Source organism: Nicotiana tabacum, chromosome 7 (assembly GCF_000715075.1).
Source record: "Nicotiana tabacum cultivar K326 chromosome 7, ASM71507v2, whole genome shotgun sequence".
NCBI classification, from domain to species: domain Eukaryota; kingdom Viridiplantae; phylum Streptophyta; class Magnoliopsida; order Solanales; family Solanaceae; genus Nicotiana; species Nicotiana tabacum.
Window position 1 is genome coordinate 30,469,558 of NC_134086.1, and position 26,025 is coordinate 30,495,582.

The window sequence follows — 26,025 nt, forward strand, 5'->3', positions numbered from 1 at the left end:
TCACAGAGATTACACCTTGCCCCTCGATCGGGGAATCAAAAGCCATCGAGGCACATCTGATACTGAGCGCTCATGCGTGCATGCGAACACGTGGAAGGAATTTCAAGAGTTACTCTTCAAGCTGAATCAATAACGCACGATAAGAATTCAAGAATGTGAAATATTCCTAAAGGTTCTGCAGCCTCTCGAGGATAAATACAAACGTCTCCGTACCGATCTACGAGACTCTACTAAACCAGCTCATGACTCGTGAGACCAAGTAACCTAGGCTCTGATACCAACTTGTCACGACCCAAAATCCCAACCCGGTCGTGATGGCGCCTCTCGTGAGGACAAGGCCAGCCAATCAAAAAAACAGTACATCTCTTTATAATTACTTAGCAAGAATAAGTCTAAATCATGAGCAATATAATCTTAAATGCGAAATAAACGTGATAGAACAAGGAAAACCACTCCAACTCAGCCCGAAATCGGGGTGTCACAAGTAATAAGCTACTACAGAATTTACTAATATTTTACAAAGTCTGGAATTATCATAAATAACAAAGATAAGGGAGAAAATGGGGCTGCGAACGCCATGCAGCTACCTCGATAACTCCAATGAAAACTGAACAGTAGAAAACTCGCTCTATGCCTCAGGAATACCTGTACCTGCACACATGGTGCAGGGAGTAATGTGAGTACTCCAACTCAGTGAGTAATAAAATAACTACAGTCCGAAGATAAGAAAATCCTGTAAATATACAAAGTAAGCTAAAATCTAAATATACAGCAACATATGGAACTGAACAGCTAAACAACAGTATAAAGGCAAATACATGAATGCAATGCATATGATGGTACATTCCAGTACCCACTGCGGCGTGCAACCCGATCCATCCATATTTATTCATCGTCGACGGCGCTCACTTGGGATGTGTACAGACTCCAAAGGGGCTCCTACAGCCCAAGCGCAATATCTTGGTCAGTCATTGTTACCTGATCAGTCAGCCATTGTTACCTGACCAATTTATATCATACAGTGCCATTGTTACCACTGTTCAAGTATATCATCCAGTGTCATTGTTACCATTATTTCAAGTATATCACACAGTGTCATTGTTACCATTGTTTCAAGTATATCACACAGTGTCATTGTTACCACTGTTTCAAGTCACTTTATAATCAGTCCAGAAAATAATATAATAAGCCCCTTGGGCATTTACAAAACAGAAGTTCCCAGCCCAGAATACATTTAAAAATATCATTTAAGTTTTCAACACTTAGAATTATGGCTGAGTTTGCAAAACAGCATTTAAAACCTTGGACTGAAATTAAATGATATGCAAATCATGCTAAGCAGTAATATCAATCCTCGAAGGAATTTACAAATCGGCACAAGGCCCAAAACATGGCATCAAGCCCCGTAATATAAATGTAGTATGTGTATCAATCACTAGTATAGTATAAACATCACACGGGATGGACCAAGTCACAATCCCGAATAGTATCCGACCTTGCACGCGCCATGGAGTGCGTGTCACGCCTCAATATAGCGTTACGATGTGAAAGTCCGGGGTTTCAAACCCTCAGAACAGCATTTACATCTATTACTCACCTCTAGCTCGCTATGCCCTTGCCTCTCTAATTGGCCTCCTCGTGTGACGAATCTGCCAAAAATCACACAAACATCGATGAAGTTTGATTTCTAAAAGACGGGGCTTTAACCATACATATCTGAAATTCGCCCCTTAATGATAGTATAATGATCCCATACAGTTATGTAACTTCAATCTACAATACAACACTCAATAGGGCTAATATTAGTACTAGATCCCATAAATTATGCCATTTAGGCATATTATCAAACATCTTGTAGGCATAAATATTTACACCTCTTAACTATAGCATTGGTTCCTCCAACTATCACCATTAACCAACAATTCATCCCACTATTATTCTTTAACAATTTATACTCCTAACATCACATGTGTGATCAACCATTCACACCCAAACCAACAAAAATTCCATCAAATAAACACCTTTAAATCCCTACCATGTTCATGTATTTAAATTGGGAATTTATGGCTTCCAACCACCATACAATAAGTTGTAATACTTGATTCATACTCATATTTCCATAATATATCCATATATGTGAGTCTAAGGGTGTAGGATTACCTTTTGGAAGAAATCTTGCAAAACCCTCCTTTGAGTTCTTGAAGGAATTTCTTGAAAATCTAAGGATTTTTAAGATCAATCCATGTTAATCCATGTCAAAATACTCCAAAAATCTTACCTTAGGATCATTGGGATGAAGTTTGGGACCAAATCCCCTTGAGAGAGCAAGCCTTAACCCCAAAAATGAGTTGGGAACTCTCTAGGCCGGTCTTGGGGTATTTTAGAGGTCCGATACTAGCGCGCCCGTGCTAACGAGGCAGAAAGAAACTCAATTAGCGCTGGCTACGCGCTCCCGCGCTAAGGCCGTGCTACTGATACATGCCCAGTAAAATAATCATAACTTTCTGTATACAACTCCAAATGACAAATGGTTTGTTGCTCTGAAAACTAGACTCAAAGGGCTTTAATTTGATAGGTAAATACTCACTCAACCATTTATATAACTGGATATATGGTCATTTAAAGTGAGATCTTGTGCACACTCATTTACAATTTCGTCTATTATGGAATTTCCCAACTTCAAAAGTTCCCATTAGCCATCCGAAATCATCCCGAGGTCCTCGGGACCTCAACCAAAAATACCAATACATCCTATAATATTATTCAAACTTGTTCCAATTATCAAAACACCTCGACTAACACCAAAATTATCGAATTACATCGAATTCAAGTCTAAGTTACTTTAAAACTTCCAAAACGAGCATTCGATCAAAAACTCGACCAAAATATGTCCGAATGACTTGAAATCTTGCACACATATCCAAAATGGCATAACGAAGCTACAGAAATTTTCGGAATTCCATTCCGACCATCAGATCAAAATTTCACCTATCAATTGGAAATCGCCAAAATACTAACTTCGCCAAAATGAGCTAATTTCTTCACCGGACCTCCAAAATTAATTCTGATTGCGCTCCTAGGCCTTAAATCATCCCCCGAAACCCAAGCCCTCTAACTCACAAGTCAACGTCCGGTTGACTTTTTGTCACGACCCAAAATCCCAACCCGGTCGTGATGGCGCCTCTCGTGGGGACAAGGCCAGCTAACAACAAAACAATATATCTCTTTATAATTACTTAGCAGGAATAAGTCTAATTCGCAGATAATATAATCACAAGTGCGAAGTAAACATGATAGAATAATGGAAACCATCCCGACTCAGCCCGAAATTGGGGTGTCACAAGCCACGAGCATCTAAAGATCTAAATACTAATACAAGACCAGCAATATACAGAATGGAATTTAGAATCAATGAAGAAATACGGTGCCGTGAACGATGACGGTCACCTTGCTCAGCTACAATAGTATACCTTCAGTCCGCTAATAACCCACTACCGGGTGAACAGTACCTGCAACTGCACGCGAGGTGCAGGGAGTAAAGTGAGTACTTCCAACTCAGTGGTAATAAGAGTAAATAATAACTGAGCGATAAGAAATCACGTAATAACACTTCATCATGCTATCTAAGACGGTACAACCCTTTTTGAAAACAGCAAATCCATGAAAATCCTTTATAAAATATCTGACTCAGTTTTAAACCTCTTTTGAAAATAATCTTTTTAACAATTGCAAAATAATTCCAGCCATCGATGTCACTATGCACAAAAACCCGCCCCTCGGGCAATATCTTCGTTCCTGGTCAACCACTCGGGCCCCAACACTCAAGGATCAGATAGCACCAGCAAAATCAGATAAATATCTCCAGAAATATCACAACGACAAATAATGAACAAATGGCTGAATGCAATGCAATGCATATGATGGTACATTCCAGTACCCACTGCGGCATGCAGCCCGAGCCATCCATATTTATTTATCGTCAACGACGCTCACTGGGGGTGTGTACAGACTCCGTAGGGGCTCATACAGCCCAAGCACAATATACTGGTCAATCAATGTTACCTGACCGGTCAGCCAATGTTACCTGACCAATTTATATCCTACAGTGCCATTGTTACCACTGTTCCAAGTATATATTTCAGTGTCATGTACAGACTCCGGAGGGGCTCCTACAGCCCAAGCGCAATATACTGGTCAGTCAATGTTACCTGACTAGTCAGCCAATGTTACCTGACCAATTTATATCCTACAGTGCCATTGTTACCACTGTTCCAAGTATATATTTCAGTGTCATTGTTACCACTGTTTCAAGTATAACATACAGTGTCATTGTTACCACTGTTTCAGGTATATATATTACAGTGTCATTGTTACCACTGTTTCAAGTATATATATTACAGTGTCATTGTTACCACTGTTTCAAGTATATATATTACAGTGTCATTGTTACCACTATTTCAAGTCACTTTATTATCAGTCCAGAAAATAATATAGTAAGCCCCTTGGGCATTTACAAAATCGAAATTTCCAGCCCGAAATGCATTTAAAATGTCATTTAAGTTTTCAAAACTTAGAAATACGGCTGGGTTTGCAAAAACAGCATTTAAAACCTTGGACTGAAGTTAGATGATATGCAAATCATGCTAAGCAGTAATATCAATCCTCGAAGGATTTTAAAAGTCGTCACAAGGTCACAAACATGGCAATCAACCCAAATTATGATGATAACAAGAAATTGCAGTCAAATACGCAGTAAAATCAACAACCGGGACGGACCAAGTCACAATCCCCAATGGTGCTCTACCCCACGCTGATATCTGGCGTGCAAGTCACCTCAATACAACACTATGATGTGCAAATCCGAAGTTTCAAACCCTCAGGATATCATTTACAAGTATTACTCACCTCTAACCGGCCGTAGACTAGTCCGCAATGCCCTTTCCTCTTGAATCGACCTTTTCGCGCGTCGAATCTAGTCAAAACCACAACAAATACGTTACAATAGGCTAAGGCAATATAACCAAATCGAAAAGACTCGAAAAATGTTGAAAATCCCGAAATTAGCAAAACCCGAGCCCCGGGCCCACGTCTCAAAATTCAGAAATTTTTACATCAATACGACCCTTATCTCGCCACGAGTCTATACATACCAAATTCACAAAAATCGAAGTTCATTTGACCCCTCAAATCACCATTTAATGCTCTTAAGTTTCAAGCCCTAAACCACCATTTTTGTCCATAATTTACTTGAGTTTTCAGCTCTAATCCATGTATTTAACTTGGAAATAAGTAGAAACAACTCACCTTTGATGCTTGATAAAATACCCCTTGAAATTCTCTCCAAAATAATCCAAGCCAAATGAAAGAAATGAAAGAAATAAGCCAAATCCGTGTTTAAAAGAATCTGCCCGTGCTTCGTCGAGTTGTACCTTGCACTTGTGCTATACAAGTTGTACATCATATTAAAAATTTTCCTTGTCGGACACTTTCTGTTTAAACACCCATAACGTCTTGTATAAGTATCCAAATGACAAGCGGATTGAAGATTTAGAAACTAGACTCGAAGATCTTTAATTTGATAGGTTGTACACCATATAACTCTTTATATATCCCGAGATATGAGCTTCTAAAATAGGCTCCCCGAATCAGAAAATTGCAGCAGAAATTTCTGCAGCTTTTTCTTTTTTTTTTTTTTGTCCGAATTTCATTCCGTTAACCTTCCGAAATCCACCCGAGGCCCTCGGGACATTAACCAATTATATCAACATGTCCCACAATATCATTCAAACTTGTCCCAACCTTTGAAACACCCAAAATAACATCAAAACATCAAATCATCATCGAATTCAAGCCTAAGTTTCCAAAAACTTCCGAAAATACACTTTCGATCAAAAACCCGACCAAACGATGTCCGAATGACCTGAAATTTTGCACACACATCACAAATGACATAACAAAGCTACAGCAATTCTCGGAATTCCATTCCGACTCCCGGATCAAAATCTCACCTATCAACCGGAATTCGCCAAAATACTAACTTCGCCAATTCAAGCTAAATTCTACACCGGTCATCACAAAAATATTCCGGACACACTCCTAAGTCCCAAATCACCTACGAAGCTATCCGAACCATAAAATTCACATTTCGAGCCCTCTAACACATAAGTCAATATCCGGTTGACTTTTTCAACTTAAGCTTCCTCAAAAGAGACTAAGTGTCTCAAACCTTACCAAAACTAGTCCGAATGACTTCAAATTTTGCACACAAGTCATATTCGATATTATGGACTTGCACCAACTTTCGGAATCGCATTCCGACCCCGATATCAAAATTTCCACTTCCGGTCGAATTTTCTCTAAAACCTTCAAATTTCTATATTTAGCCAAATGACTTCAAAATGACCTCCGGACATCCGAATTCACTTCCGATCGCGCTCCCAACTCCAGAATCACCATACGGAGCTATTCCCAGACTCAGAATCCCAAACACACATCTATAACTCTGAAATGCCTTCCAACCCAAATTTATGAAATTCTTCTAAAATACTAACTTCCACAATATACGCCGAAATGCTCACGGGTTATCCAAAACCAAATCCGGACACACGCCCAAGTCCGAAATCATCATACGAACATGCTGGAACTTTCAGATCTCAATTCCGAGGTCGTTTACTCAAAATTTTAATCCTAGTTCATTTCTTCAATTTTAAGCTTTCAAAATGAGAATTTCCATTTAGAATTGACTCCAAACTTCTTGAATTTTAATTCTGACCGTACACACAAGTCAATATACCTGAGATGAAGCCGCTCATGGCCTCAAACTGCTGAATGACGCGTCGGAGCTCAAAACGACCGGTCGGGTCGTTACAATCTCCCCCACTTAAACATACGTTCGTCCTCGAACGTGCTGAGAACTACACTAAAGTAGTCCAAAATCACCTGTTTAACACATCATGCACCTTCCCATGCTACCACTACTCCGTTGAGCACATTAGTTTGATCAAATCTGCAGATATCCTCTTTTATCCATACAATAAGCTCAGAACCCAATTCCAACACCTGAAATTATCTGCCAGACCTGTTCCCTGTATATAAACACTGTATCAACTACCACACGAGGTACCAGAACACGACTGCATACCTTTGTTGAATTAGCACCATGCATCACATAATTCACCATCTAACCACAATGACACTCCATGAACCTTAATAGCCAAAATTCCACGACTCTGATGCTCCCAATGCATATGATGATATACCTATACATTCTGGTATAATGCTGACGATACAACCACAACGGAGGAGATGTGCAGAAATTTCTAACCATTTGCAGAATTAACCAAACATTAATTCTCTCCTTTTTGACTAAGATCATCACATCCTTACTACCCAAATACTGGTAACTACCTTGTAATATACCTCACATAATCCCACTGCAATGGTCCCCGATACCAATAGTCTCGCATCACCTAATACGAGCTTCTCAGACAACCAATCACCACAGACAATGATCAACGGTCTCACATGAACCCCATAATACTATTTAAATCCATTCACCCACTTCAGGTCGATTCTGCTCGCACTGAACTAGGCTGATAGCCTTTCCTGGAACCGTAATAAGTCATTTCTTCTCAAAACATGAAAGAACTACCACCATATCCGGGACAACACCCCACATTCTACAACCAAATGAACCGAACGACTTCATATAGATCTTAGATATTCTTCCAACATTTCAACTTTCTTAAGTCCCCAAAATTTGACTAACTCCCAGATTTTTCAAATATTTCGGCAGAGTCTCCCTTGTAATTGGGCCTATCCACCTGTCAGAGTAACACCAAAACAACTCCTAACAGTGTGTCCACAACCCAACAAGTACCACAAGTATATCAATAACACTAATCTCCGCATTACAAGCTCGACATTATCACAATGATATTTTGACATGAAACGCATCATTTGTATGATCATAACCACATTTCTGGTCTTAATAGTTGTTCATAAATAATTCCATCATTATCAATAAATCTCATATTAACCACCACCTCATTTCAAATTTTCACAATACTGACAACAGAATGTGAGGCATGAAGACCTCATTATTACTTACTCAGATTAATGAGTCACATTTAACGTCACCTGGGAACTCATCTCATAAGCTAAAACTCAATAATTACAATACAATTTGGCAAATTATGCACAGAGATATTCGTACAAGAATTTTCAAATAAGCCTCATAGGCATGACTCCCTATAAGTACTATAGTACAAATTTTTAATTTTCACAAGGGAGAATTTTAAACACATATTCTTTTTTTTTCACCACAAGGACCTCGTCCTTATATAACATCCTACGCAGCTTGTAGCCCGGTTTAAATATTTCATATCATATAAAAAAGGTGAGGATCTCATCCTCAACTCTGAATCACAAGTATTTTGCACATTGTGCCAACTAAAATTTTTCATTTCCTTTCTTCCTTCTTTCAAATAATTTCGGTTAAACAAAATCACAGCATACAATGATCCCTCTTACCGGTAGGGCATATAATTTTCAACTGAAATCAATTATTTAGAAATTACATCAAACTCATCGAATTGATTAACAAAGGTCACTTTTAGCCTCACAACTATTTTTAGTGACCAACACATAATGATAGACATAGCTATCTCCATATAATCTCCCCAACAGAAGTATTCACATATGTAGATTTAAGAATTACGAAGCTCACTCATAAGTGGAGCACAATAGGAGAACTTTCCTCGATACTCAAAACCGAATCAAGTTAAGGAAATTTTGACTTTATAATAATTTGAGACCGTACTTATAACGATATCGTCTGGTGTAGCAACCTCAGCCATACCATAGAAAATATATCACTGGACTGTGTCTCCACCTCTAGGAGTCTCACCTCCACCTCTAACATCCTGATCTTTACCTGATTCATTAGGTGATCTCTTGATACGTCTGCATCTTCTGTCATAGCCATAACTGGCCTAGTAAATACATTATCTTTCCACTACCTCTACTTGGCTCGAAGCCATAGATAAAGATACCCTCAATAGCTCATAACACTTTTACTCTATTGATGCCACAATACCATAGTGAGATTAAACTCAAATCATTTGTAAGCTTGTGAAAACTCAGATCATCTAGTACTGTAAATCTTCTGCAAATCTCGCATTCATCCCCGCAACAGTTAAGCCCACTCTCTTAAGCGATCCCAAATTTTAAATTTTAACACGTACCTTTCATTTGCACATAAGATCTTCTATCATTCACATGAGGATCACACCACCTCAACACACTTCGCGGGAGATAACCCACCTACTTCGCCTCAATATAATATTTCCGTATACCTTCCACCGCCATAAGCATTACGCAGTCATTTGATCTTCCTGAGTCTTTACTAATACCGCCACATGATATTTACTTCACTCCCAATAAGGAGTCCTAAAAAGATTCTTTCACACGCCCTTAACTCGGGCTATAACTTGAATCAAGATAGACTTTAAGCATCTACTAATTCTTCCATCATCCAACATACCCCTTCTCATCACTTCCAATTCATATGGATATGCCTCGTAGTACTAATATACTCCTCACATAGCCACAACCGTCGTTTCCACTAACGGGGACACTACCGAACATATAAGTTCAAAAACACATGTTTACACAATCAACACCTCGGCGCTCCTGCCATAAGCAAAGATCCGGCCTCAAGTCCTTCAGACTAGCCCAACATCAATTCATAGAGATCATGTCTCGCCCCTCAATCAGGGAATCACAAGACATCAAGGCACATCTGATACTAAGCGCCCGTTGGTGTATACGATCACGCGGAAGGAATTTCAAAAGTTTCTTTTCAAGCTGAATCAAGGACGCACGATAAGAATTCAAGAATGTGAAGTTTTCCTAAAGGTTCTGCAGCCTCTCGAGGATAAATACAGACGTCTCCGTACCGATCCGCAAGACTCTACTAAACCTACTCATGACTCATGAGACCTAGTAACCTAGGCTCTGATACCAACTTGTCACGACCCAAAATCCCAACCCGGTCGTGATGGCGCCTCTCGTGGGGACAAGGCCAGCCAAAAACAAAACAATATATCTCTTTATAATTACTTAGCAAGAATAAGTCTAATTCGCAGATAATATAATCACAAGTGCGAAGTAAACATGATAGAATAATGGAAACCATCCCGACTCAGCCCGAAATCGGGGTGTCACAAGCCACGAGCATCTAAAGATCTAAATACTAATACAAGACCAACAATATACAGAATGGAATTTAGAATCAATGAAGAAATACGGTGCCGTGAACGCTGACGGTCACCTTGCTCAGCTACAATAGTATACCTTCAATCTGCTAATAACCCGCTACCGGGTGAACAGTACCTGCAACTGCACGCGAGGTGCAGAGAGTAAAGTGAGTACTTCCAACTCAGTGGTAATAAGAGTAAATAATAACTGAGCGATAAGAAATCACATAATAACACTTCATCATGCTATCTAAGATGGTACAACCCTTTTTGAAAACAGCAGTTCCATGAAAATCCTTTATATAATATCTGACTCAGTTTTAAACCTCTTTTGAAAATAATCTTTTTAACAGTTGCAAAATAATTCCAGCCATCGGTGTCACTATGAACAGAAACCCGCCCCTCGGGCAATATCTTCGTTCCTGGTCAGCCACTCGGGCCCCAACACTCAAGGATCAGATAGCACCAGCAAAATCAGATAAATATCTCCAGAAATATCACAACGACAAATAATGAACAAATGCATGAATGCAATGCAATGCATATGATGGTACATTCCAGTACCTACTACGGCATGCAGCCCGAGCCATCCATATTTATTTATCGTCGACGGCGCTCACCGGGGGTGTGTACAGACTCCGGAGGGGCTCATACAGCCCAAGCGCAATATACTGGTCAGTCAATGTTACCTGACCGGTCAGCCAATGTTACCTGACCAATTTATATCCTACAGTGCCATTGTTACCACTGTGCCAAGTATATATTTCAGTGTCATGTACAGACTCCGGAGGGGCTCCTACAGCCCAAGCGCAATATATTGGTCAGTCAATGTTACCTGACTAGTCAGCCAATGTTACCTGACCAATTTATATCCTACAGTGCCATTGTTACCACTGTTCCAAGTATATATTTCAGTGTCATTGTTACCACTGTTTCAAGTATAACATACAGTGTCATTGTTACCACTGTTTCAGGTATATATATATTACAGTGTCATTGTTACCACTATTTCAAGTATATATATTAAAGTGTCATTGTTAACACTATTTCAAGTATATATATTACAGTGTCATTGTTACCACTGTTTCAAGTCACTTTATTATCAGTCCAGAAAATAATATAGTAAGCCCCTTGAGCATTTACAAAATCGAAATTTCTAGCCCGAAATGCATTTAAAATGTCATTTAAGTTTTCAAAACTTAGAAATACGGCTGGGTTTGCAAAAATAGCATTTAAAACCTTGGACTGAAGTTAGATGATATACAAATCATGCTAAGCAGTAATATCAATCCTCGAAGGATTTTAAAAGTCGTCACAAGGCCATAAATATGGCAATCAACCCAAATTATGATGATAACAAGAAATTGCAGTCAAATACGCAGTAAAATCAACAATCGGGACGGACCAAGTCACAATCCCCAATGGTGCTCTACCCCACTCTCATATCTGGCATGCAAGTCACCTCAATACAACACTATGATGTGCAAATCCGGAGTTTCAAACCCTCAGGATATCATTTACAAGTATTACTCACCTCTAACCGGCCGTAGACTAGTCCGCAATGCCCTTTCCTCTTGAATCGACCTCTTCGCGCGTCGAATCTAGTCAAAACCACAACAAATACGTTACAATAGGCTAAGGCAATATAACCAAATCGAAAAGACTCGAAAAATGTTGAAAATCCCGAAATTAGCAAAACCCGAGCCCCGGGCCCACGTCTCAAAATTCAGAAATTTTTACATCAATACGACCCTTATCTCGCCACGAGTCTATACATACCAAATTCACAAAAATCGGAGTTCATTTGACCCCTCAAATCACCATTTAATGCTCTTAAGTTTCAAGCCCTAAACCACCATTTTTGTCCATAATTTACTTGAGTTTTCAGCTCTAATCCATGTATTTAACTTGGAAATAAGTAGAAACAACTCACCTTTGATGCTTGATAAAATACCTCTTGAAATTCTCTCCAAAATAATCCAAGCCAAATGAAAGAAATGAAAGAAATAAGCCAAATCCGTGTTTAAAAGAATCTGCCCGTGCTTCGTCGAGTTGTACCTTGCACTTGTGCTATACAAGTTGTACATCATATTAAAAATTTTCCTTGTCGGACACTTTCTGTTTAAACACCCATAACGTCTTGTATAAGTATCCAAATGACAAACGGATTGAAGATTTAGAAACTAGACTCGAAGATCTTTAATTTTATAGGTTGTACACCATATAACTCTTTATATATCCCGAGATATGAGCTTCTAAAATAGGCTCCCCGAATCAGAAAATTGCAGCAGAAATTTCTGCAGCTTTTTCTTTTTTTTTTGGTCCGAATTTCATTCCGTTAACCTTCCGAAATCCACCCGAGGCCCTCGGGACCTTAACCAATTATATCAACATGTCCCACAATATCATTCAAACTTGTCCCAACCTTTGAAACACCCAAAATAACATCAAAACATCAAATCATCATCGAATTCAAGCCTAAGTTTCCAAAAACTTCCGAAAATACACTTTCGATCAAAAACCCGACCAAACGATGTCCGAATGACCTGAAATTTTGCACACACATCACAAATGACATAACAAAGCTACAGCAATTCTCGGAATTTCATTCCGACTCCCGGATCAAAATCTCACCTATCAACCGGAATTCGCCAAAATACTAACTTCGCCAATTCAAGCTAAATTCTACACCGGTCATCACAAAAATATTCCGGACACACTCCTAAGTCCCAAATCACCTAACGAAGCTATCCGAACCATAAAATTCACATTTCGAGCCCTCTAACACATAAGTCAATATCCGGTTGACTTTTTCAACTTAAGCTTCCTCAAAAGAGACTAAGTGTCTCAAACCTTACCAAAACTAGTCCGAATGACTTCAAATTTTGCACACAAATCATATTCGATATTATGGACTTGCACCAACTTTCGGAATCGCATTCCGACCCCGATATCAAAATTTCCACTTCCGGTCGAATTTTCTCTAAAACCTTCAAATTTCTATATTTAGCCAAATGACTTCAAAATGACCTCCGGACATCCAAATTCACTTCCGATCGCGCTCCCAACTCCAGAATCACCATACGGAGCTATTCCCAGACTCAGAATCTCAAACACACATCTATAACTCTGAAATGCCTTCCAACACAAATTTATGAAATTCTTCTAAAATACTAACTTCCACAATATACGCCGAAATGCTCACGGGTTATCCAAAACCAAATCCGGACACACGCCCAAGTCCGAAATCATCATACGAACATGCTGGAACTTTCAGATCTCAATTCCGAGGTCGTTTACTCAAAATTTTAATCCTAGTTCATTTCTTCAATTTTAAGCTTTCAAAATGAGAATTTCCATTTAGAATTGACTCCAAACTTCTTGAATTTTAATTCTGACCGTACACACAAGTCAATATACCTGAGATGAAGCCGCTCATGGCCTCAAACTGCTGAATGACGCGTCGGAGCTCAAAACGACCGGTCGGGTCGTTACACTTTTCCAAACTAATTCTTCCTTAAAGAGACTAATTGTCCCATTTCATACCAAACTCGATCCGAATTGACTCAAATTCACCAAGTACACATATTGAAACATGAATAAGCATTTAACGGGGAATATGAGATGAAACTACAGGAAACAACGGTTTGGGTCGTTACAGCACACATATCCCAAATGACACAATGAAGCTACAACAACTCTCGGAATTTCATTCCGACACCCGGATCAAAATCTCACCTATTAACCGGAATTCGCCAAAATACTAACTTCGCCAATTCAAGCTTAATTCAACACCGGACCTCCAAAATTACTTCCGATCCTGCTCCTAAGTCACAAATCACCTCCCGGAACTAACCGAACCGTCGAAATTCACATCCGAGCCCTCTAACTCATAAGTCAACGTCCGGTTGACTTTTCCAACTTAAACCTTCTTAAAAGAGACCAAATGTCTCATTTCTTTTCAAAATCGCTCCAAATAAATTCTAATACACCCAATACCGATAATGAAACAGGAGGAAGCAGAAAATGGGACGAACGAGACAGTAACTCATGAGACGACGGGTCGGGTCGTCACAAATATGAATTGGACTTTTAGGATATGGATTGGACTTTTAGTTTATGTATTGAAATTTTAGTTTATAAATTAAAATTTTAGAATATGAATTGAATTTTTGTGGATATGAATTGAAATTTTGTGGATATGAATTGAAATTTTAGGATATGAATTGAACCCTTAGGATATGAATTGAAATTTTTGTGTATGAATTGAAATTTTAGGATATGAATTGAGCCTTTAGGATATGAATTGGACTTTTACGATATGAATTGGACTTTTAGTTTATGTATTGGAATTTTAGTTTATAAATTAAAATTTTAGGATATGAATAGAACTTTTGTGGATATGAATTGAACCTTTAGGATATGAATTGAGCCTTTAGGATATAAATTGGACTTTTAGTTTATGTATTGGAATTTTAGTTTATAAATTAAAATTTCAGGATATGATTGAACTTTTATGGATATGAGGTGAAATTTTAGGATTTGAATTGAACCTTTAGGATATGAATTGAAATTTTTGTGTATGAATTGAAATTTTAGCATATGAATTGAGCCTTTAGAATATGAATTGAGCCTTTAGAATATGGATTGGACTTTTAGGATATGGATTGGACTTTTAGTTTATGTATTGAAATTTTAGTTTATAAATTGAAATTTTAGGATATGAATTGAACTTTTGTGGATATGAATTGAAATTTTAGGATATGAATTGAACCTTTAGGATATGAATTGAAATTTTTGTGTATGAATTAAAATTTTAGGATATGAACTGAGCCTTTAGGATATGAATTGATCCTTTACGATATGAATTGGACTTTTAGGATGTGAATTGAGTCTTAGGATATGAATTGAAATTTTAGGATATGAATTGAACCATTAGGATATGATTTAAAATTTTTGTGTATGAATTGGACTTTTAGGATATGAATTGGGCCTTTAGAATATGAATTGGACTTTTAGTTTATGTATTGAAATTTAGTTTATAAATTGAAATTTTAGGATATGAATTGAACTTTTTTGGATATGAATTGAAATTTTAGAATATGAATTAAACCTTTAGGATATGAATTGAAATTTTTGTGTATGAATTGAAATTTTAGGATATGAATTGAGCCTTTAGGATATGAATTGAACCTTTAGGATATGAATTGGACTTTTAATTTATGTATTGGAATTTTAGTTTATAAATTAAAATTTTAGGATATGAATTGAACTTTTGTGGATATGAATTGAAATTTTAGGATATGAATTGAATTTTTTGTGTATGAATTGAACTTTTAGGATATGTATTGAGCCTTTAGAATATGGATTGGACTTTTAGGATATGGATTGGACTTTTAGTTTATGTATTGAAATTTTAGTTTATAAATTAAAATTTTAGAATATGAATTGAAGTTTGGTGGATATGAATTGAAATTTTAGGATATGAATTGAACCTCTAGGATATAAATTGAAATTTAAGCATATGAATTGAGCCCTTGGGATATGACTTGAACCTTTAGGATATGAATTGGACTTTTAGTTTTTGTATTGAAATTTTAGTTTATAAATTAAAATTTTAGAATATGAATAGAAGTTTTGTGGATATGAATTGAAATTTTAGGATATGAATTGGACCCTTAGGATATGAATTGAAATTTTTGTGTATGAATTATAATTTTAGGATATGAATTGAGCCTTTAGGATATGAATTGGACTTTTACGATATGAATTGGACTTTTAATTTATATATTGGAATTTTAGTTTATAAATTAAAATTTGTGGATATGAATTGAACCTTTAGGATATGAATTGAAATTTTTGTATATGAATTGAACTTTTAGGATATGAATTGAACTTTTAGGATATGAATTGAGCCTTTAGGATATGAATTGGACTTTTAGTTTATGTATTGGAATTTTAGTTTATAAATTAAAATTTCAGGATATGAATTGAACTTTTGTGGATATGAGTTGAAATTTTAGGATATGAATTGAACATTTAGGATATGAATTGAAATTTTTGTGTATGAATTGAAATTTTAGCTTATGAATTGAGCCTTTAGAATATGAATTGAGCCTTTAGAATATGGATTGGACTTTTAGGATATGGATTGGACTTTTAGTTTATGTATTAAAATTTTAGTTTATAAATTGAAATTTTAGGATATGAATTGAACTTTTGTGGATATGAATTGAAATTTTAGGATATGAATTGAACCTTTAGGATATGAATTGAAATTTTTGTGTATGAATTAAAATTTTAGGATATGAATTGAGCCTTTATGATATGAATTGATCTTTTACGATATGAATTGGTCTTTTAGGATATGAATTGAAATTTTAGGATATGAATTGAACCATTAGGATATGATTAAAAATTTTTGTGTATGAATTGAACTTTTAGGATATGAATTGGGCCTTTAGAATATGAATTAATCTTTTAGAATATGAATTGGACTTTTAGGATATGGATTGGACTTTTAGTTTATGTATTGAAATTTTAGTTTATAAATTAAAATTTTATAATATGAATTGAATTTTTGTGGATATGAATTGAAATTTTGTGAATATGAATTGAAATTTTAGGATATGAATTGAAATTTTTGTGTATGAATTGAAATTTTAGGATATGAATTGAGACCTTAGGATATGAATTGGACTTTTAGTTTATGTATTGGAATTTTAGTTTATAAATTAAAATTTTAGGATATGAATAGAACTTTTGTGGATATGAATTGAACCTTTAGGACATGAATTGAAATTTTTGTATATGAATTGAACTTTTAGGATATGAATTGAGCCTTTAGGATATGAATTGGACTTTTAGTTTATGTATTGGAATTTTAGTTTATAAATTAAAATTTCAGGATATGAATTGAACTTTTGTGGATATGAGTTGAATTTTTAGGATATGAATTGAAATTTTTGTGTATGAATTGAAATTTTAGCATATGAATTGAGCCTTTAGAATATGGATTGGACTTTTAGGATATAGATTGGACTTTTAGTTTATGTATTGAAATTTTAGTTTATAAATTGAAATTTTAGGATATGAATTGAACTTTTGTGGATATGAATTAAAATTTTAGGATATGAATTGAACCTTTAGGATATGAATTGAAATTTTTGTGTATGAATTGAAATTTTAGGATATGAAATGAGCCTTTAGGATATGAATTGAACTTTTACGATATGAATTGGACTTTTAGTTTATGTATTGGAATTTTAGTTTATAAATTAAAATTTTAGGATATGAATAGAACTTTTGTGGATATGAATTGAAATTTTAGGATATGAATTGAGCCTTTAGGATATGAATTGTACCTTTAGGATATGAATTGGACTTTTAGTTTATGTATTGAAATTTTAGTTTATAAATTAAATCTTTAGGATATGAATTGGACTATTAGTTTATGTATTGGAATTTTAGTTTATAAATTGAAATTTTATGATATGAATTGAACTTTTAATTTATGAATTGAAATTTTAGGATATGAATTGATCCTTTAGGATATGAATTGAAATTTTTGTGTACGAATTGAACTTTTAGGATATGAATTGAGCATTCAGGATATGAATTGGACTTTTAGTTTATGTATTGGAATTCTAGTTTATAAATTAAAATTTTTGGATATGAATTGGACTTTTACTTTATGTATTGGAATTTTAGTTTATAAATTGAAATTTCAGGATATGAATTGAACTTTTAATTTATGAATTGAAATTTTGGGATATGAATTGAACCTTTAGGATATGAATTGTAATTATTGTGTATGAATTGATATCACGACCCGGATTTCCACCCTCTCTCGAGGGTCATGATGGCGCCTACTGGTGAAAGCTAGGCAAGCCAAATTATTCTAATTACTTAAACTTTTCCAGTTTTAAACCATTATCAGTGATGGGTAGATATCATGCAAATAGAGAAAATAATTAACCGGAAGACAAAATCTGACCATTTATCTTAATACAAAACTGCGGAAGTCTAAATACAACTCTACCCTGAATTTGGTGTCACAGCTTCACAGACAGACTAAGAATACTACATACAAAGTCTGAAAGATAAAATATACACTGTTTCTGAAATGAGTAAAGAAAACAGGATAAAGGAAAAGATAGGAGGTGACGCCAAGGCCCGCGAACGTCTGCAGGACTACGTCGTGTTGCCTGTGTGGGCTGAAGACAACACCTTCACTGTAGTCCAAGCACTCCGGTATCAGTATCTGCACACAGTACAGAGTGTAGTATCAGCACAACCGACCCCATGTGCTGGTAAATGCCTAGCCTAACCTCGACGAAGTAGTGACGAGGCTAGGACCAGACTACCAAATAAACTTGTGCAATATAGCGTACAAAAATGATAGGGAGCAGATAACAATGATGACAACAATGATCAACCACTGATATAAATAGTAGGCAACAAGAACACCATAAATGTTTCTCAACAAATAATAGATACAAGTGCAATCAATTTATCAAGTCCTTCAAATATAAATCTTTCACCTATAAATCCTTCAAGTAATAATCTCTAAGATAATATGCTTTTCAATGAATATATTTCGAATATATTTCCTTTAAATAAATATCTTTCAAATAAGCATCTTTCGAATATAATTCTTTCGAGTAAAGGTCACCTTGTGACGCCTCATTCACTTAACATAAAGTAGAGTACAGCTTCCAACCCAATTAGGAAATCAACAAGAAAATATGAAGTTATCTTTAGAAATCATTTGATAAAGAAGATACCCTTTTCAATTAAAGTACAATATCGAATGAATCATTACCTTTAATACGAGAAATCAATAAATCGAAACATAGTAAAAATTCCTTTTTAAGTAAAGTACAACCTCAAACGGTTTAAGGAAAATTTAGTTGAGAAATCAATTGAGTTAAAAATGTAACAATTGTTGAAATTTGGAGTATTGAACATATAAAAAAAGGGTAAAAACAGAATATCAAGAGAATTATAAAGGAATCAAAATCCAACCACTAACAAGAATAAGGAAAACAAAGGCAGATTTCACTTTCTTTTCACATCTTGTTGCAGGCGTGCAACCCGATCCCATTTCTTGTATCTCGTGGCAGGCGTGCCACCCACTCCCATTTCATATATCTCGTGGTAGGCGTACCACCCGCTCCCATTTCATTATATCTTGTGGTAGGCGTACCATCCGCTCCCATTTCATTATATCTTGTGGTAGGTGTACCACCCGCTCCCATTTCATTATATCTTGTGGTAGGCGTACCACCCGCTCCAATTTCATTATATCTTGTGGTAGGCGTACCACCAGCTCCTATTTCATTATATCTTGTGGTAGGCGTACCACCCGCTCCCATATCATTATATCTTGTGGTAGGCGTACCACCCGCTCCCATTTCATTATATTTGGTGGTAGGCGTACCACCCGCTCCCAGTTACAAGCCAACAATAATCACAAGAAATCCCGGGAAGGGAACAAGAGCAATATAACAACTTCCCGGCAAGGGAACAATGATATTTCAACAACATCCCGACAAGGGAACAATACTATCAAAACAAACATTCCGGCAAGGGAACAATAATATCAAACAAACATCCCGGCAAGGGAACAATAATATCAAAATAAACATCCTGACAAGGGAACAATAATATCAAACAAACATCCCGGCAAAGGAACAATGGTGATAATAACATATGAAGCGCAATAAACCACAACGGAGTCATAACAATTATAATACAAGATTCACGGGCATGCTTGACACCAACGTATAGATACTCGTCACCATGCCTATACGTTGTACTCCACAATTAACAAGTATCAAATAAGACACAACTTCTAATCCCTCAAGCTAAGGTTAGACCAAACACTTACCTCGTTTTGCAACCAATTCAAAATTCCAACAAGCCTTTGCCTCGCAAATTCGTGCCCGAAATTCTCAAATCTAGTCATAAACAATTCGATTCAATCAATAAAATTATAGGAATTAATTTCATATGAAATTCTACATTTTCCATTAAAAATCCGAAATTGCACTAAAAATTTGCCCGTGGGGCCCACGTCTCGGAACCCGACAAAAATCATGGAATATGAAACCTCATTCAACCACGAGTCCAACCATACCAATTTTACCAAAATCCGACATCAACTCGACCCTCAAATCTTCAAATTAAACCAAGAGGGTTTTCAAAATTTTCCCAACTAAAATCACCAATTAAATGCCAAAACTAGTAATAGATTCGGGTAATCTAACCAAAATTAAGTTAAGAACACTTACCCCGTTGTTTTCTCTGAAAATCTCCTGAAAATCGCCTCTCCCCGAGCTCCAATTTGGTAAAAATGGAAAATGGGACGAAGTCCTTTTTTCAGAACTTAACATTCTGTTCACGGGCACTGTTCATGGGCACTGTTCATGGGTACTATTCCCATGCTGTAAAAAATTAGTAGTTGTCCAAAGAGAAAATTCAGCAACCTTTTATATCCGTTAACCTTCCGAAATCCACCTGAAGCCCTCAGGACTTCAACAAAATACACCAACAAGTCGTAAAACATGATACGGACTTAGTCGAAACCTCAAATCACATCAAATAATGCTAAAACCGTGAATCACACCCCAATTCAAGCCTAATGAAACTAAGAACGTCCAACTTCTATATTCGATGCAAAAACCTATCAAATCAAGTCCGATTGACTTCAAATTTTGCACACAAGTCATAAATGACATAACAAAGCTATGAAAACTTTCAAAATTGGATTCTGACTGCGATATTAAAAAGTTAAATCTCCGGTCAAACTTGAGAAATCTTTATCCTTAGATTTCTAGATTCCGTTAAATGACGATAATTTGATCTAGGGACCTCCAAATTCGATTTTGGGCATATGACCAAGTCCGAAATCACGATACGGAACTACCAGATTAGTCAAAACTTTTATCCGGGTTCGTTTGCCTAAAATATTGACCAAAGTCAACTCAGTTGAGTTTTAAAGCTCAAGTTCACAATTTAATCCATTTTTCACATAAGAACCTTCTGGAAAATTATACGGACTGCGCATGCAAGTCGAGGATTTATTGATAGCGCTTTTCAAGGTCTTAAAATACCGATATAATTATTTAAATTAAAGATGACATTTTGGGTCATCACAATTGAACTTTTAGGATATGAATTGAGCCTTTAAGATATGAATTAAACTTTTAGGATATGAATTGAGCCTTTAGGATATGAATTGGACTATTACGATATGAATTGGACTTTTAGTTTATGTATTGGATTTTAGTTTATAAATTAAAATTTTAGGATATGAATTGAACTTTTGTGGATATGAATTTAACCTTTCAAATATGAATTGAAATTTTTGTGCATGAATTGAACTTTTAGGATATGAATTGAGCCTTTAGGATATGAATTGGACTTTTGTGTATTTGAATTGAAATTTTAGGATATGAATTGAATCTTTAGGATATAAATTGAATTTTTTGTGTATTAATTGAAATTTTAGGATATGAATTGAGCCTTTAGGATATGAATTAAACCTTTAGGATATGAATTGGACTTTTAGGATATGAATTGAGCCTTTAGGATATGAATTGAAATTTTAGGATATGAATTGGACTTTTATTTATGTATTGGAATTTAAGTTTTTAAATTGAAATTTTAGGATATGAATTGATCCTTTAGGATATGAATTAAACTTTTAGGATATGAATTGGACTTTTAGTTTATGTATTGGAATTTTAGTTTATAAATTGAAATTTTAGGATATAAATTGAACTTCTGTGGATATGAATTGAAATTTTTGGATATGAATTGAACCTTTAGGATATGAATTGAAATTTTTGTGTATGAATTGTACTTTTAGGATATGAATTGAGCCTTTAGGATATGAATTGGAATTTTAGGATATGAATTAGACTTTTAGTTTATGTATTGGAATTTTAGTTTATAAATTAAAATTTTAGGATATGAATTGAACTTTTAAGATATGAATTGAAATTTTGGTGTATGAATTGAACTTTTAGGATATGAATTGAGCCTTTAGGATATGAATTGGATTTTTAGGATATGAATTGGACTTTTAGTTTATGTATTGGAATTTTAGTTTATAAATTCAAATTTTAGGATATGAATTGAACTTTTGTGGATGTGAATTGAAATTTAGGATATGAATTGAACCTTTAGGATATGAGTTAAAAATTTTGTGTATGAATTGAAATTTTAGGATATGAATTGAGCCTTTAGGATATGAATTGAACCTTTAGGATATGAATTGGACTTTTAGTTTATGTATTGGAATTTTAGTTTATAAATTTGTAACGACCAAACCGGTCATTTTGGGCACTTTTGCTCCGTTCTACTATTTGAAGTCTTGAATTGCTTCATACGATGTATTATGACTTGTGTGAATTGTTGTTTTTGATTTTTAGCTGTTTCGGAGTTAGTTTGGAAGAATGAAATTTAAGGTTCAGGGCTTAAGTTTAAATGTTGACCGGATATTGATTTTTGTGCAAATAACTTAGGAATGGAATTCAGATAGTTCCAATAGCTGTATATGGTTATTTTGGACTTTGGAGTGTATCCGGATACTTATGTCGAAGTCCGTAGAATAAATTGAAGCATTTTGACAAAAGTTAGAAAAATAGAATACGGAAGTTTGACCGAAAGCTGACTTTTTGTTATTGGGGTCGAAATTCAATTTCATAAATTGGAATAGCTTCTTTTTGTTATTTATGACTTGTATGCAAAATTTAAAGTCATTCCAGATTGATTGGATAGGCTTCGGCACGAATGTAGAATTTGGAATTCGTTAGTTGCCGTGAAGCTTGAATTGAGGTGTGATTTGTATCTTATTGGGGTTTGATCTTATTTGAAACATCAACTAAGTTTGTATGGTGTTTTAGGACTTTTTGATATAATTGGTTGATGTCCCGAGGGCCTCGAGTGAATTTCGGATGGGTAACGGTGTTGGATTTGGGCATTTCAAGAACGTTTCAACGCGTTTCTTCAAGAATAAGTGGTATAACATTAAGAAAACGAGCTCCAAATTCTGTTTTGACTGAATCATTAGATCTGTATCGAAATTTCGGAGCCATAGCAAAAAGAATCGTCGAATTCGGACATCATATGAGAGAGTTATGCCCATTTTCGTGTCGGGGAAAAATAATTTCCCATCGCCAAGATTTTTTTAGCTACTGGAACCAGCGCCACAGGCAGTGCCCGGCACCACCTGTGGCGCCCGAATGGTAAAATGCTATAAAACGGGGGTTTCGGCCATTTTTACACATTTGGAGCTAGGAGCTATGGAGCTCGGTTTAGGCGATTTGCAGAGGCAAACTTCACCACAAAACTTGGGGTAAGTGTTACTAACTCCCTGGTGATTATATTCCATGAATTAATCTTCATTTTTTGGGTTAGATTATTGATATTTCAAGAGAAATGGAGGAATTTTCTAAAATTCAATAAAATGAATTTTCAAGATTTGAACATCGATCCGGAGTCGGATTTGAGTAAAATTAGTATGGTTGGACTCGTAATCGAATGGGTTGTCGGATTTTGTAAGTTTCATCGGATTCCGAGATGTGTGTGAGCACGTGATTTTTGCCTTACGAAAAACTACTCCAAAATAAATCAAAATAAATTTCTTTTACTGTGTAATTTCTGAATTTGCGTGATGTTAAAAATTTGTTTATGTCCGTAAAATGTTTGCTTTGTCATAATTAAACAAAAATAAAATAAAATACATATTTGCATGAATATAGGATTTAATTATGCATTTAAGAGATAATTTAAATAAAATCACAAAAATATGCATTGGTTTTATTTTAAATGTTTCACTGTGTGATTGATGTTTTTGTCTATGTGTTAAATAATTGTTATAGAATAATTAATATATTTGTGAAGGTAAAATTGTTTTATAATTACAATTAGAAATTTAAATTAGAAAAAATGAAAAAAAATATAATAATACATATACATAAAAATCGGACCTGGATTTAAATCCAGGCCCAACCAAATTAATTCCCTTCACAGCCCAATCCCAACAGCCCATGTCCGGTCCAATTCAAGCAGAATCAAACGGCGTCGTTTGGTCACCCCTTATCAAGGGCCGTTAGATTAAATACAACCAACGGCCAAGATCTCATCACCCTAACCCGTGATCAGTACCCGACCCACTGCCCCGTTTCAACCCGTCCCCCAACTTAAACCAAACGACATCGTTTGGTTAAGTGAAAAGATCCTAGCCATTCATTCTACTTGATCCAACAGACGATAACAATCCACCCCACCTCTATATAAATCTCAAACCTTACCCCGGCCCCTAACCGAACACCCCCCCTTCCTACACTATTCATCATCGTCCCAAACCCCCACTCCTAACCCTAGCCGCCCTAGGATTCCACCGCCTGAAACCTGGCGGCATCAACGCCGCCGGTCACCACCTTAACACCCTAGGACCTCCTGAACCTCCCCTACACGAATCCGACCTTAGTTTCCTTCGAATCAGGCCCCAACTCTTCGAATCTTAAATCGAAGGTTGGCTTGAAAACCTGATCTAAACCAATCAGCCCCAAATTAACACCATGGCTTCCCCTAACAACCCTTGTTACGGATCTGAAGTTTGTTTAGTTCGAATCAGCTTTGAACTTCTCAAATCTTCTTTTGAAGATTCGGACCAAACAAGGACGAACTCAGATCCGTTTTAAATTAACACCAAATAACCCCTAGGCTACCCTCACCATTGTGTCATGTTTGGTTCTTCTCGAATCTGACCAGAAATGGTTAAATCCCAAATTGAGTTTTTAAGAACCCTAAAAATACCAAACTTCCGGATTCTGTGCATATTAAATGAAGATTGAGGTTTAATCGACCTTAGTCGAAGTATTTTCAGTGGAAAATACTTCGACTAAGGTCAGTTTGATTTCAAACAAAAAGGTCCAAATCCAAGTTGAGTTCGAGTTTAATTGAAGATTTAGAGGTATTTTCTATTTCTTTTTGTATTATTCTACGTGTATTGTTGTCTGTTTTAATAGCTTTTTAATTTTTCATATTTGCTTTGATCAATTCTGTCATTTCTATCTCCTACCTATCTACTTGATCCGAATGTGAATTGTTTCTATTGGTTGTGATTGTTTACAATGTGTGTAATCGACTCGATTAAGTTCGTCGATTAATTATATTACGAATTCTCATAATACTGATTGAAATTATCTGTTTCTATTATTATGTACTGTTTGTTGACAGATATTGTAAATAATCATTTTTAACTAATACTCGTTAGTTAAATCATCCTGGTTTATATGAATCTGTCAAAATAAAGGTTGTATATATGTTACTGTCTGAACATTAAAGTTTCAGGACATTGTCAGTATTGACAATGATCCTGTGTGTGTTTGATTCTAGTTCAGTGTTAGGTCCAGTCTGAATTGTTTTGATAATTTCAGTAATATGTTGTTAGTTCTGAATTCAGTGAAATATTGCTGTAATGTCAAGTTTGGATTCAAGTTTACAAAAGTTGGTCAGATATAATTGTATTAGGAGGTTAATAGGATTGGTTATAGCTGTAAATATGAAGAATAACTAAGTTTGTACAGATTTTAGAATCTGTTTTGTTGTAGGTTCTGATTTTTCCAGTAATGACATCAGGATTTCAGGGGCACTTTTGTGAATGAAACAGTAAAAAACAGGGTGTTAAGGCTAGTGTATTATAATGTAGTGTTAATGGCTATATTTAAGTAATAAAGGGGGAACAAGG

The 26,025-nt window shown here is 35.6% G+C and overlaps 2 long non-coding RNA genes across 2 annotated transcripts; both read right to left on the reverse strand.

Moving 5' to 3' along the window:
• Positions 1–664: 664 nt before the first annotated feature.
• On the reverse strand, positions 665–5,624 carry LOC142182666 (uncharacterized). The gene is made up of 3 exons (XR_012711546.1): positions 5,305–5,624; positions 4,906–4,972; positions 665–3,515 (listed from the first exon to the last, which is right to left on the reverse strand). It is a non-coding gene; the product is annotated as an uncharacterized LOC142182666 (long non-coding RNA).
• Positions 5,625–5,675: 51 nt separating this feature from the next.
• On the reverse strand, positions 5,676–12,360 carry LOC142182665 (uncharacterized). Its single transcript, XR_012711545.1, has 2 exons — positions 12,193–12,360; positions 5,676–11,860 (listed from the first exon to the last, which is right to left on the reverse strand). It is a non-coding gene; the product is annotated as an uncharacterized LOC142182665 (long non-coding RNA).
• Positions 12,361–26,025: the final 13,665 nt, after the last annotated feature.